This window comes from Aptenodytes patagonicus, chromosome 2 (assembly GCF_965638725.1).
Source record: "Aptenodytes patagonicus chromosome 2, bAptPat1.pri.cur, whole genome shotgun sequence".
NCBI classification, from domain to species: domain Eukaryota; kingdom Metazoa; phylum Chordata; class Aves; order Sphenisciformes; family Spheniscidae; genus Aptenodytes; species Aptenodytes patagonicus.
Window position 1 is genome coordinate 80,028,886 of NC_134950.1, and position 13,603 is coordinate 80,042,488.

Consider the following 13,603-nt stretch of genomic DNA (forward strand, 5'->3'; position numbering starts at 1 on the left):
TGCAATCATTAATCCATTGTGCTTGGGCAAGCGTTTTATCATGATTATCAGAAGATATTTGCATGAACACAGGCAAAGGTGACATATGATCTAGCCTCTTTGCACTCAGCGGGTAATGGCTTTTCAGCTTACTCTAAGGGAAGGGAGAACAGCTGAGGAACCAGCTGCAACAATTCCAATGTTCGGCAGGGTCTGAAACCGAGTAGGAGATTTTCACTGGAGCGGCATCTCTTCTGAACATTCAGGAATGGCAATAGTTCGAAGCCCTTTTGTGCACCATCTCATACCCCTATTTTGTCCTTTTTAAATTTCCTGTATCTTAGTACGATATTTTTAGATGTAATGCAATAGCCGGTCTTGCATTACACATGCTTATTTTTATTTTAAATATCTGACTTTCCTTGAATTTTGGAGGATCCATCATCTCCCCATTTGTTTAATAGGTCATCATGAAAGTAATACTAAGCAGGGATTATTAAAGGGGATATTGTGTGTGACGAGTGGAAAGTTATTTTTAAGCACAAGACTGAAGAGCAGTCTTTTCTATCCTAGTCCCCCAAAAGACAAGAATGACTCATTTACATTTCAGATGAGATACAGATACCGTCTGTTACCAACTTCATTCAGATTTGTGATGAAGCCTTCGATAGATTGCTTTCAGATGAATAAAAAAATGACAGGTTATTAAATATATCAACAGTAATGTTTGCTTGGCTCCGATTACCCTGGGTTTTGAAGAGATAACATATTTGGCCAAATTGCATGCCATATTGCACTTATTTTTTAAAATGTTTTCTTTATTTTTCTTTTTCTTTCAGTCCTTTAAAAACAGTAAGGTACATAGAAAAACCTTGGTCTCAGAAGTCAAGAACTGTTGAATTCTGTGCTTAGTGTCTCAGCTTCCCACTTGATGTGCTTTGATGGGAGAAAGAATCAATTTACCACTTGCAGAATATGATGTTTAATAAAATATCTTCCTTCTCCCCCAGAATAGTGCCCTGTTTTGAGGTAACATGGAATAGTGAATTACTTTATCTGGCATCTTTTGTGTGTTTCTGTAAAAGAAGCAGCTTTTGTAGCTAAAAACTGCTGTTCTGTCTGTATTGATAGTCATAAGTGAAGGTTTTACCTGTAGGAGAATAAATTCAGCTACTTGTAACAACAGCTATAATTTTGATGGAAGTACTGGAAATTCCTCATTGGATCGTATTGGTGGAGTAGTGGCTGTCACGAGTGTTTACCTCTCAGATTTTTCAGGGAGCCCTTGCAAAGCAGAATTGATCGCTTGTCACAGCGGCATTTCGGCAACGTCCTACTTTATTGCAGTTCAATAGTGGCGTAAAACCTCCAAGGGCCGCTTTGAGATGCATCAAGGTAATGCTGTAGAGAGAGTATTCCTGTCAAGCATTGATCTGGGAGAGCATACAAGTTGGCAAGCCTAGACAAAGGCAGAATTGGCAAAGAGCGTGCAAAGCCTGTGCGGGGCAGGCTGAGGAAGGACCGTGTGGTGCTGTCGGTGCTTGGGCAGGGCTGACGAACTGGCAGCGACGTTGTGCGGCCAGTGCTACCGCTGTTTGCCTGCCAGTCCGCTGATCAGGAGCTGGCTCTAGCAGCTCTTCCAGCTGGACAAGCCTTTGTGGCTGCATCAGAGATGTGTTCATGGTGTTGGCTGCAATAATTAGTGTAGGAAAACAGATAAGAAAGAAATCGGAGCGTTCTCATTTGGATGAGGTTATCAAAGGTGTGATTGCTCACCTGTAGCATAGTTCTGCCAGTAGCAAGACATGTAAACTGACAACCCGGGGAACAGAGTGGCTTGTCTGATGCACACCTGTGCAGCTGGTTATTTGGGCGACAGCTATAATCCATGCGTATGTGAGTGAAAGTGGGTATGGGAAAGGCAGTATGTTTTAGGTCAAAGGATGGTCATAATAAGCTTCCGTGCCATCAGTACAATGAGAACAAGAAGAGCGTGTTTTTTCCGCAGCGATACTTGAATTGTTATCTGGACCAAGAAACGGGGTACCTTTTGCTGAATCAGGACGTGTAGAGAGGGGGTCTGGCTGCAATCACTGCAGACGGACCTGTTCTCCTCTTCTGTGCCCCTCTGTGCAGCAGGCAGGCCGTGTGCTGCACCAACCTTGCGTGGCATGAAGGAGGGTTGTGTGCTACTGGTTTGCTCAGTGTTAGGCTCGCAGGAGTGCTGGGGGCTGCTGGCCACTCTGCATGGTGACCCAGGGGCGCAGCGGGGAATGGGCTGCGGGGCATGGCAGAGCGCGGTACGGCAGGGGGGTGACGGGGAACCTGGTGTTTGTATTTCCTAGCAGAGGAAATCTTAAGTAGGATTTACAACAGCAGGTGCTCAGTCTAAAGATAGAATCATAGAATCATAGAATCATAGAATCATTGAGGTTGGAAAAGACCTCTAAGATCATCGAGTCCAACCGTCAACCCAACACCACCAGGCCCACTAAACCATGTCCCTAAGCGCCTCATCTACACGTCTTTTAAATACCTCCAGGGATGGGGACTCCACCACTTCCCTGGGCAGCCTGTTCCAATGTTTCACCACTCTTTCAGTAAAGAAATTTTTCCTTACATCCAATCTAAACCTCCCCTGCCGCAACTTGAGGCCATTTCCTCTCGTCCTATCGCTTGTTACTTCGGAGAAAAGACCAACACCCACCTCGCTACAACTTCCTTTCAGGTAGTTGTAGAGAGCGATGAGGTCTCCCCTCAGCCTCCTTTTCTCCAGGCTGAATAGTCCCAGTTCCCTCAGCCGCTCCTCATAAGACTTGTTCTCCAGACCCCTCACCAGCCTCGTTGCCCTTCTCTGGACACGTTCCAGCACCTCAACGTCCTTCTTGTAGTGAGGGGCCCAAAACTGAACACAGTATTCGAGGTGCGGCCTCACCAGTGCTGAGTACAGGGGCACAATCACTTCCCTACTCCTGCTGGCCACACTATTTCTGATACAGGCCAGGATGCCATTGGCCTTCTTGGCCGCCTGGGCACACTGCCGGCTCATGTTCAGCCGGCTGTCAACCAACACCCCCAGGTCCTTTTCCGACAGGCAGCTTTCCAGCCACTCTTCCCCAAGCCTGTAGCGCTGCATGGGGTTGTTGTGGCCGAAGTGCAGGACCCGGCACTTGTCCTTGTTGAACCTCATACAGTTGGCCTGGGCCCATCCATCCAGCCTGTCCAGGTCCCTCTGCAGAGCCTTCCTACCCTCGAGCAGATCAACACTCCCACCCAACTTGGTGTCGTCTGCAAACTTACTGAGGGTGCACTCAATCCCCTCATCCAGATCATCAATAAAGATATTGAACAAGACCGGCCCCAGTACTGAGCCCTGGGGAACACCGCTCGTGACCGGCCGCCAACTGGATGTAACTCCATTCACCACAACTCTCTGGGCCCGGCCATCCAGCCAGTTTTTGACCCAGCGCAGAGTCCACCTGTCTAAGCCGTGAGCCGCCAGCTTCTCGAGGAGAATGCTGTGGGAGACAGTGTCAAAGGCCTTGCTGAAGTCCAGGTAGACCACATCCACAGCCTTTCCCTCATCCACTAGGCGGGTCACCTGGTCATAGAAGGAGATCAGGTTGGTCAAGCAGGACCTGCCTCTCATGAACCCGTGCTGGCTAGGCCGGATCCCCTGGTTGTCCCGCTCATGCCTTGTGAGCGCCCTCAAGATGAGCCGCTCCATAATCTTCCCCGGCACCGAGGTCAGGCTGACAGGCCTGTAGTTCCCCGGATCCTCCTTCCGGCCCTTCTTGTGGATAGGCATCACATTGGCAAGCCTCCAGTCTTCCGGGACCTCCCCCGTTAACCAGGACTGCTGATAAATGATGGAGAGCGGCTTGGCGAGCTCCTGCGCCAGCTCCCTCAGCACTCTCGGGTGGATAGATATTACAGGTGGAAGATATTACAGTGGGAGAAGAGCACACATTTCTGGAGCTGTTTTCTCTACCTCTCTTTAAGTGTTACCAGCACTGATCAGTTCTCACTGCTGGTGGAGAGAGCACTGGGCCATGGAGGGTTGGTGAAATGCTCTGAAGGTGTGCATTAACATCTGTGGCAACCCACAGAAGGTAATCCTACTTAGTTTTGGTTGAATATAAGGTTTCTCTCACAGGATCCAGGCTATGACATTGACACCTGAAAAAATGACACAAATGCATACTTCCAGTATAGTCTTGGTGAGTGTAAGGATAATATCCAACAATTACACAGTATGAAAACACTGAATTTGTTTGTTTAACTGCCTTCATATGGTACTGGACAGTGATGATAACAAACACACAAGTTACCACATGCATGGAATAATACATACAGATTTGCAGCACAATCCTAACTGTTACTCCTGTCAGATGCATTAGAGCCTTAACTTCAAGCGTAGTTTGTGAATATAATCTTCATGTAGATACACCTTCTGTTTTCAGCTGCAACAAACACCTAAATGAATATGCACATTATTTTGTGTTACGCAGTCCCCAGAACTTGGGCATAGATATGTGATTTACATATATATAGCTATCTGTACTTGATTGGAGCTTCAGAGCTGTAAAGAGTAGCTAGAGATTTCTTTCCTTTCAAGGATAGGGAAGGGATTCAGACGGAAGCGGAACAATGAATTGCCAGTCAATGTACAGTTTTTCTGTCAGTGCCATAAAGATAATACTTGCATTGCTAGAATTGACTTGGTTTTTTTGAAGTAGAAGGATGGAGGCAATTAACATATATTTTACGTTTATTGTCACAGGTGTATGATTACAAGGAACAAATTAAAGTAACACAGAGAGAAATGTCTTCTTTAAATGTGGAAAAACTGATTATGTAAATGGTATTTGGGTAATGCAGTTTCTTCCCCCATACCAGCACTTCAAAGAGACACACCAGCACTGCAGGATAAATGGGATGAAGCACGCACATATTCAGATCTTCCACCACCCACCGTCCCCCGCTGTAGTGTTTCTAAATGTTCATTTGAGTACTTCTGAATTCTTGTTTTCATCACTGAACAAATCTAAATCCAATCCAGGAACTATCAGCAAAATAACAGCCAACCTGGAAACATCCTAACAGTTATGCTACTGTGAAATCAAGGTAATGGAGACTAGCATAATAGTTTGCATGTCTTTTGGTTATGTTTGGTTAGTTGCTTTACCCATGTGAAAGAACTAATGCTTAGCAGAAGGCCTTGCTGTTTGTGCTGCCTTGCGTAACACTGGCTGAGTTGCTACAGAAGGGACGGTGTCTGATGTGGGAGGAAAGCAGCTGATGTTCCAGATGCCAATTGGAGTGTATATTTGTAGTTTGTAGAACAATGTTTCTAAAGCTCTAGCTCAGGGTTTTTAAAGCATTCCTGTTTGAATGCTTCATCTCGCAACAGCAGCAGCAGCTCTAGGAACCTGAGAGTATTTATGTGCCATCCGCTGTTTGGGAGCCCTTCTTACGGATTTGGCAGCAGTTTAGCAGATGAAAAATTAAGATTGAACACTCATATTTTGATTTCATAGTCACATTCTCATTCAGGGAATACACCCGGCCTTTGTTCTGTGCTACTTAAAAAAATAAAGTATATGGCATCTGTTTAAAAAAAAAAAAAGTTTAAAAATAGTATCAGGAAGAAGAAACCTATCAGAGCTTTCAGTAATTCTAAAATAACTAGTTACCTGAAACACCAGGTAGCTGTATTTTGTGTAACACAGAATTTTCCACTGTGTGCTCTTAAGTCCTGTGTCATTTAAAGTGTGGGATATTGCTTTTCCCGTACTTCCCAGTTGTGATTGCTGTTCCCTCTGCCACTACAAGCATGATGGGTTAGCATCAAATCCTCCCATCTTCTTGTCCCTGTTCCTTACAGCTTCTGTCAGGTGCTGTGTATTTTCAAATTCAAAATATCTAAATATCTATATAGATATATAATGTCTAGATAGTTGCTAGATATCTGAATCTGAAAAGTTGTCAAAGAGAGTCAAAGATATCCTCTGTCTAATGCCAGGTATCTTTAAAATTCCCAGGCTTCTTTCTCTGCCTTGGTGGGAAATTCCATTCTGCATTCTCCTCTTAAGAAGCAGAAAAAAATTCCTGGTTCCCCTTATCATAACCACTGTTGCTTGAAACAATGTCAAACATTGAGGCTTTGCAATTGCCCTTTAGCTAGTGGATGTTATTGGAAGCCTGTCATATGACAGAGGGACCTTTTTGGTTTACAGTTTTTAAGTAAAAGCTGCATGCTGACATCATAGAATTGATCAGAATTCCTAAATCATACATCTAAAGATCGTCAGAAATGAGCCATTAGATGCTAGCAAATCAACACCAGTAAGTCTTTGTTTTAGGAAAAGAACAAACAAAACCAGGCAGAAAATATGACATTGAATGAGGACCAGGTATGCTAGGTTTCTTCTTTTACTGTTTCTAGGTTTCTCCTCTGTAGCTGCCCCCTTGTACAGCCCAGTTATGTTTGTGTGAGCAACACATACGCTTCGTTATAATGTAACATGTTTTATGTATGATAACTTTTATCTGCTTATCCATTTAATTATTTTACCTATTGATAAAAAATACTAAATCCAACCATTCAAAAAAATTCTTTTTATTATATGATGTGTTTGAGATTCCTATTTTAGGCAGGACGGTGACATTTTCTTGCAGATAACTGGTCAGTAATGAAAAACAGGATTGCCAAGGAATGATTTCTTCAAGAGCCACATTTTATCTTAAAAAGTGCACAAAGAAAGCAAGCAAAAACTGCCAAGTAATCTGAAGGTTAAACAATTCTTCTGTCTGAAGTTTCTGACTGATTTTAAACATCAGCTTTTAGAGGAAAACAGGACTGCAGATATCATTTGAAGCCATTTTTAGAATGCCAGCCTTAAAATAGAGTTGTTCCCAGGCACTTCCGTAAGGATTTTGTGCATTCAGAAACTTGAATTGTTTAGCGAAATCGTATGGGTCATTGCTTTGCCTGAATTTATGTATGCTCTATCGTAAAACTGAGAGATGAAATTTCTCCTAAGATGGTAGCCTCCCCTCTCCCAATCCCGAAACCACTAAGGACTGAATTCCTCTGTAACAAAAGACCAGTGTAAAATATGGCTGACTTTCAAGCAGGTATTTTACCTTGTATTTAAATTCATGTTTCATGAGCACTGAAGGCCAAACACCAAGTGTGTTTAGACTGATACACTGCTGTAGCTTTATTGGGTGAATACCATACTGAAAGATGCTATACTAGAAATGAAATTCATTAGTCATGAAAACAGGGTCAATGAAAGAAGTTACACTAACAGCAAACATTTATGAGAGACAGGCATCTTTTCATTGACCATGGGCAGCTGCAGTCCAGACAGCAAAATAAACAGAGAAGACTGTGTTAGTGCTTGGTATGTTCCTGGCTAAGACTGACTCTGTGGCTGGCATATATTGATTTAAATCTAGAGGATGCTTAGGGAGGAAAAAAACAACCAGGACTGATGAGAAAACTATTTTAGAACTCGTTATGAAAAAATCAGTAACGTAATTTTATTTCTACCTGAAGATGTCCCTGCCCACGGCAGGGGGTTGGACTAGATGACCTTTAAAGGTCCCTTCCAACCCAAACTATTCTATGATTCTATGATAATTGCTGATTTTTCCCCAAAACTCTCATACTATCAATATGCAGACATGTTATGCATATGCTCTTCTTCTGGACAAATACTACCATTTCTCAGCCTGTTCAAGTTTATGGGTAATCAGCATGGCTTTTAATCCCTGTGTAAAGAATAGAAGATGACTTGTGCATAGGTCTTTTCAAAAACCAAAAATGGGCTGAGCAGAGTTTAAGATTTTTAAATATGATCTCAATGTTATTTTCTCATATGTAAACAGCTCCTGAAGTTGCTAGGGGATGTTTCACAGTTGGGAATGAATTTGGTCTCTGCAATTGCCAATAGGTGAGTAATGGCTTCGTGAGATAAACCATCCCTATAAATATGTTGCCTGTACTGTAAAGATGTCTGGGAGCCTTCTGCAAAGCACTAGGTCTTCCTGTTCTCCTAGGAAAGCCTGTAAAAGAGGTTTCTCATTTCAAAACAATTATTATCTTGCAAAATATGGCTTCTAAAGAGAATATCCTAATGAAATTTGATATATAAATTAATAGTTTATTGATTCATTTGCAGGCTAGCGTAAGGGATAAGAGAAAAACCTGGTTTTCCCTTCTGTTGAGCAAATCATCTCAAGATGACATGGATAAACTTAACAGAAAACAATCCTTTTTTGCCCAATTGTGTAAATGTGAATCAGTCAAAGAATTGAGCTTTGCTTTTCTTTTACTTAGAAGAAAACTGATCTATGTGTTACAGTTTTTTGTTACCTATTTTTTGTCAATGTTGAAAAAGAAGTACTTCATGGCATCAGCCCTACTGAGAAATGATGTGATCACAGCTGGCGTTAGTAATGGAAGGGAAGCAGAAATGTAGCATGTGTCAGTAATGTATTGATCTTATGGTTATCATTGCTTGAAATGTGTTGAAAGTAGAGTTTTTAATGTTTTCAGTGGATGCAGAGTTAGGTTTTTTCCAGATTTGGGTGGAATAAATTGATACTCTCGACGGACAGCTGTCTTTCATATGTGAGGGGAGGACTGGTTTATAACTGGTGCTTTTACTGCTGATAAGAACTTAAGTAGGAGGTTTCATATGATTAAACCTAGGCAAGTTGATGAGATATTTTCTCTATGGTCTGCAGGGAACTTAAAAATAATGTGCCGCATAATACTTCCTGTTTTTTATAACTCTAATAACTAGGTGAAAAATCTCCATTGCTTAAATGTTCAGTACATTTTAGGTGTCTACATAGTTTAACCATGTAAGTGCTTCTGGACATTTTGGCAACCATTTTTTCTCCAAAATAAGTTTTTCTGAGTCTTGAATGGGCAGAAGTTTCTGTTTCTGAAGCTTATTCTGGTACGTTTGGTGGTGGTTGAGAAGGTTTGTTCCCCGTTTTGTATACCTCTGTAGGCTGATGGTCCGAAGTTGTTCCTGGCTAGTCGATATGGTACGGCTGGCTACAGGTGTGTTATGTGTTTGATCATCTGCCTCGGAGATGAGCTATCATCTCTCTCCCTGTATGTTTCCTCAAACCCTTCCCCTCCTGGGTGGCCTCCTGGGCCCTTCTGTGTTTGAATCATTTCATAAACTCTTCAGTCTCATCTTTGAGAAGTCAGAGTTTCATTTTGACAACAGGTTGAGTCTACCGGCAGGTTAACCGTATTATCTAGTTCAGATTGTTCAAAGCTCTTTTGAGGTTACTCTCCCTATTTCCAGCAAATGACTGGCCATTGCGATGTTGCCTAACAGTTTCTTAAATGCTCTTTGTTGTTGTTGCTGCTCTTGAGCAAGAAGGCGGCCTCAGAGAAAGAGAGAGAGACAGAGAAAGCAAGCCAGCCTTTATATCGTTTAGGCCTGAGGGACTGTCACTGATTTACTCTGTGGTACGCCTTGTAGATACCCATGGTTGAATCCTGGCCGAACGGCATGTTTTGACGAGACCTGGGTGGGTATCATTCTTTCCACAGTGCCATTTCCTTTGGAAGGAATTCCAGACACAGGGGAAAGGAGGGAGATGCAGTGTGCTCTACCAGGGGCAATGGGTTTATCTTCCCAGGTAATGTGTGAAGGCCCTGGGTACACATCTCTTCCACCCAGCACAGCGACTTTCACATGGGTGTACGTTGTGCGTGTCCAGTAGCTGTTTTTCCAGATGGGCTGCTTGAGCGCTGTCTTCAGATTTTGTATTGTAAACTGAGAAGTCACTTTCAGAAGTAGGAAATATTGCTTTCCTTTGGTAGAAGAGAGCACTGGAAGGGGGAAAAAAACTCATGTTTTGGAACATTCACAATGTTGGGGAGAAAGATGAAAGGCGAGTGGAAAAAAGGTATTTTTTTTTTTTAAAGTAAATAAATAAAGAAAGTAAAAGGCAAATTTAGAAAGAGGAGGGAATGTAAGTATTTTTAATTTTTGTGTCTTAGGAGTCTCAGTAAAACAGCCATGGACTCTAGCATCAGACAATCCTAGATTTCACCTAAGAAGAATAAATTTCTGGCCTTGATGACTGCAGATAGAAGAGCTAGGACAAAACAGGGTGTAATCTGCATGTGAGTAAACCAGAAATCAGGGGGAAAGTAGTCTTTTTCTGTCTGAAGCAAAGCCAATCTGACAATTTTGTTTGGTCTTTTTTTTGTTTTCGGGGGGGCAGGTTGTGGGGGTTTTTTTGTGGGTTTTTTTTTTTACTTCTTGGGAAGCAGCACAGCAATAAGAGATAAAGATTATCTTTGGTTTGGCAGCAGAAAGTTTTGTGTGAGCAGTGCTGAGCCTGAAGATGCAAGGACACTTCAATAATGTGCTTGGGAAAGGACATTTTGGGAAGTAATCAGGATGTGCAAAAAGAGCCTGGTCTTTTGATAAGAAAAAATACTCACCAAAAACCCCCAACAACTGGGACCATTTTCCCTTCTAAATCAAGTTTCATCCTCTTCCAGAGGTCTTTTTTCAAAGGGCAGGCTTACTAAATATACTAGTACAACTGTACTGCCACACAAAGAAAATTGTTAGTTGGATGGATGAAAGGCCCTATTTAATTCCCTACCCTGCAAACAAGCAACCATACTATGCCACTGCATTGTTCATCCTTTTCCCACCTTTCATAAAACAGTGCAAAACATAAAGCATTGCATCAAAAAGAGAAGATGGTGGCATGCAGCATGTTTAACCGGACTCCACACTAGTTAGTGATTTGTCTTTACTTCACAAGTAAATCAATACACAATTTTTCTTGATTGCCATAAGCTGTAGGTAAGACATTGTCTCAAGAGTGGAGGTAAGAAGAATGTTTGCATTGGAATGAATTTGTTCTTGGCAGAGATGAATAGGGAGCTTGCTGGCAGAATGAGTAACTCTGGATGCTGCATCTTAGTTCCTTGTTGTCGGAAGATATATATGGAAGACAGCAATCTGAAAATGAAGCATCAATAGAATTTTGTATCGCGTTAGCACTCTTTTTTTGATGAAAATTACAGTAACATTTCATTAACATGTGCATCATGAGTTAAAATTGCTGTTACAGAAGAGCATTTGTACTGGAATGGAAGCATATTTTGGTATAGGGCTACTGCAATACCTTGAAAATTATGTTAAGAAAGCATTTCACCAGTCTTGCACAACTCGATTCTTCTCGCGTATCAGTGGTAGCAGGCAGCTGCGCTAGCGTCAATGATGCAAGCATTCACGGAGTCAGTGTAAATAAGGAAAAGACTCGGATCGTCCGGAGGGTCCTTTTCACTCCAGTGAGCATTGTGTCTTCTTTCAACAATACAGACACACTGTAATACTCTTGCTGCCCTCACAAGAGGATGTCCCTGAAAAGGCCATTTTTGGGAGGTTGTCCAGTAGCTTTCCTTGCATACGTTAGCATGGGGATGTGCTGTGGAAGAGGACTGAGTGCTCAGGGAGGTGCGTTTTATACCTCTGCTGCCGAAATGTAAATATGCCACTGAATTGGCAGCGTTTGGGAAGCTGCTGCTCTGATTTCCCCTGAGGAATGAAGATGATCGCAGTCAAGAAGGCAGAGCGGTGACCCTCAAGACCCTTTGCTCCCCTCCTCCTGGCTCCTTCTCTGTTCACTCTTCAAGGCTCTTTTCTCTCCAGGCATCTAGTCTAACAGTTTGTATGGAGGGGGTCTTTCTTCTGCACAACTCCAACCACAGGTTTTAACAGTGCTTCTGTATTATTTAGGCTTGCTAGCCTTTTTGAAGAGGGAAGAATGTTGGAGAGAAGACAAAATAAACTAGAAAAGCTGTAGCAGTGTCTTCTTGTCACCGTTCTCATTTTTGTCTGGGAACAACTGGTAAATGGGGTCCTAGAGAAAGACAAGAAAGAGAAAAAGATATTTGGATTTTGTTAAGCAGTAAAACCAAAAAATTCAAGGCCAAATTTTTGACCGCTAGGACACTGTAACACCTGTCTTAAATAAGCCTTTGAAGAAGTAAATTACTGTGAAACGATTTAAATGAGAACAGGAAAGAAACCATATTATGTGCTGCCGGTAACTAGTCTTACTGTGATGTGACATTTCTCTGGAAGTACTTTTAATTGTGCCAAATAACCTAGCATTCTGAGAGCAGTGTTTTTGTTTATCCTTGCTTCGCAAATCTAAAAATAAAGAAAGAAAAAAATGAGAAAAACAATGAGAAAGGTGTAAGGGAGAGCTGTATTACTGTTCCTAGGGAATTTTAGCTACCTTTCCAACATTACTGCCTTACATTAATTCTTCAGAGATGAAAGCAAATTTCTCTTCAAGATTTCAAGGTCTGGAGTATAAAGTGAAAGTTCACCAGTTAAAGTGCAAATCTTACGTGGTTTGAAAGTTCCTGTAAAAAAGTTAGATTTCATAGAGGAAAATTAAAAGAAGAATCCTTTTAATGAAAGCAGAATCTATGTTTGAGGTTTTTGTTTGACGTATAGGCTAGCATTTTGAGAGAATATTATTATTGAGTGGAGATGTGGGTCCAGATTTAAAGTTGGCAGTTTAAATAAAAAAGCTATTTACTATCCCCATTAAAAAATAGTGACCACTGATTTACACATTTAGTAAAAGGAAAATAACTAACACATCAGTTGGTAGCTAAGGAAACGGCCTTAAATCTGAGACCATTTTCTGGTAGTACATTAATTATTATTTTTCTATAATGTCCCCAGAGGATGGAATTAATGACACATCAGGAGGTGTGAAGTGCTTTATTTCTAAGGTCAGTGGACCTACTTATTTGTCTAAGAGAAGTGCTTAAAGCAGCAGATTTTAGTTTCTCCAAGGGAAGCCTTTAAAGGAACAATGCCATTAAAAAAAACCACCAAAGTTTTAAATTATTTTCTTAGTTTATTATTAATGTAATCAAACTGAATTTGTTTTGTAAACAATGGAATTTTTATTTGGACTTTCATTTCCTTATTTAAGATCAAAAGGAAAATTTGAAAGTCATTTTGACTTTTACTTGTTTCAATGGCTCATTTCAGAGTCTCTGGACAAAGAAGGTCACATTGATAGAGTATTTCACCTTGAAAACTCAAACAGATTTTTTTTAAGTTTGTTTCTACAGCATTAGTGGGCACTTGTCATAATTACTGGGCTAAATGAACAAGACCTGTGGCTTTGCCACTGTGTGGCTTTGCCACTGTGTAATATATACTGTTATGCTTTGCTTGGCTTAGCAAAGCTTAGCTTAGCTTTACTTAGTCTTTTCTTAACATTGATGCGCTTGTTGTATATATTTCTGCTCTGTAAAAACTGAAGTATGGGGTTTCCGATATGAAATCATTCATCCGGAGCGAGACTAGCTCACAGGATCCAGCAGGAGGAGCTTTTTGTTACGAATGAGAAACAAATAGATCCGGAGCCCAGGAACCTCAGTGGAGCTCAGTTTGGGTGCAGACTTCTGCCTGCCCAGCGCTCGTTTATTTTTAAGCTTTTCTGCAATACAAGTCACTGAAGAGTGGGGAACTGGAATATTCCGAAATACTGGGTTTTTACTCATTTTTATTTAATTAAGTAGCGCTAT

General features: G+C 41.5%; 1 protein-coding gene across 3 annotated transcripts in view; it reads left to right on the forward strand.

Moving 5' to 3' along the window:
- The window catches only part of ADCY2 (adenylate cyclase 2), a 237,429-nt gene that overhangs the window by 35,896 nt on the left and 187,930 nt on the right, over positions 1–13,603 (forward strand). Inside the window, exons 2-3 of one of the 3 annotated variants that reach the window (XM_076330312.1) lie at positions 4,879–5,106; positions 7,879–7,943. The exons of the other annotated variants lie outside the window; for them this stretch is intronic. The gene's annotated coding sequence lies outside the window, so the exon portion shown is untranslated. The remainder of the gene's footprint in view (positions 1–4,878; positions 5,107–7,878; positions 7,944–13,603) is intronic. 3 annotated transcript variants of the gene reach the window in all.